Consider the following 1890-nt stretch of genomic DNA (forward strand, 5'->3'; position numbering starts at 1 on the left):
TAATATACATTACTTTGTATATAATTATGTTATGTATTGTATATACCATTATGTATTATATGTAGTAGAGTATATATCTTATATATTTTATATATATACATCTTTTTTAATTTTTTACTTATTTTGAGAGAAAGAGAGAGAAGCAGAGACAGAGGGAAAGAGAAAGAATCCCAAGCAGGCTCCACACTGTCAGCACAAAGCTAGATATCAGGCTTGAACTCATTACCCAGGAGACCATGACTTAAGCTGAAATCAAGAGTCGGATGCTCAACAGATTGAGTCACTCAGGTGCCCCTTTATTTTTTAGAAGTTTTATTTTAACATTTATTTATTTTTGAGAGAGAGACAGAATGTGAGCAGGGGAGGGGCAGAGAGAGAAAGAGAGAGAGAGAGAGAGAGAGAGAGAGAGAGAGAGAGAGAGAGAATCTGAAGCAGCTCCAGGCTCTGAGCTGTCAGCACAGAGCCCGACACGGGGCTCGAACTCACGAACTGTGAGATCATGACCTGAGCCGAAGTCGGATGCTCAACTGACTGAGTCACCCAGACACTGTAGGTGCCCAGTTATTCATTTTAAAATGCATTTTGGGGGCATCTGGGTGGCTCAGTTGGTTAAGCGTCTGACTCTTGGTTTCTGTTCAGGTCATGATCTCACTGTTTGTTGGTTCAAGGCCCGCACTGGGCTCTGTGCTGATAGCGTGGAGCCTGCTTGGGGTCCTCTCTCTCTCTTTCTCTGTCTCTCTCTCTCATAGTAAATAAATAAATAAAACTTAAAATGCTTCTGCTACATATGTATAAACATATAACTGCTATAGAGGGTCTCCTTGCACCTAATTAAATGTTGTATAAATAGTATCATGTCTGTGACTTTCTGCAGCTTGTTTTTGTTTGTGAGTCTCATCTGCTTGGTAGTGGAGCCCAGGCTCTTTCCCTTGCAAAGATGTTGCATATTCTGGGTATGAACCTGCCCTTGTTTATGGGCCCATTCTTCTGGTGAGGGACCCTTTACGTTTCCTCCAACATTGTGCTCTTACAAGCAGGGGTGAAAAAAATATTCTCATACATGTTGCCTTGTGCTTAAGGGCACGTGCTTCTTGGGACTGCCACGTGCTTTCCAAGGTGGATGTATCTGGCATTGACCTTTTATTGTTATTTTTTGAGTTCACAGGCCCCTTGGAGGATCTGAAGAAATCCATAGAGACTTGCACTGCCTGACACAGAAGCCACCAGCCGTGTGTGGCTCTTAAGCACTTGAAATGTGGCTGATCCAAATTGAGAACTCCTTTGAGTGTAACATTGACCTTGGATTTCAAAGACTTAACACCAAAAAGAGAATGTAAGCTATCTCACTGATGATTTTCTTATTAATTACCTGACAGCCTGATAATGTTTTGGATGTACGGTCAATTGCACTAACCGTCTGCAAACTCGCCTACCCACTAAAACTCTTCTATGGCCCTCAAATCCAGTCACAGCACTCTGATGGGCACGTGGGGGCCACGAAAGGTCTGAGCTGCTGACACCCTCGATTCCGGCTGTGGGGGATGCGGCGGCCTCTGCCTTCTTGCCTCACCTCTCACCCTGTTAACGAGTGTCCCTTCTGCAGTCTGGTTAGCGTCACATTGTCTGCAGTCTTGTGCTCCTGAGTTCTAGGAGGCTGTGATGTGCCTTTCAGAGAAGTATCTGCGTTCGGTAAGCTTCCTTCGGGCACAAGTTCCGTGCTGGTGGCTGTGATTTCAATGTTAGCGAGGCAACAATATATCTTAAGCGAGGTGACTTTAAACAGAACATGCGTAAAACAAACTTGCGTATTGATCAGTTAGCGAAAATACTGTGACTTGGGCTCGCAAGAGCCTAACCCCATATTTTCCCCCGGTGGGGGGGTGGGGTTCC

The sequence above is a fragment of the Crocuta crocuta genome, unplaced genomic scaffold, assembly GCF_008692635.1.
Source record: "Crocuta crocuta isolate KB4526 unplaced genomic scaffold, BGI_CrCroc_1.0 scaffold142, whole genome shotgun sequence".
Lineage (NCBI taxonomy): Eukaryota > Metazoa > Chordata > Mammalia > Carnivora > Hyaenidae > Crocuta > Crocuta crocuta.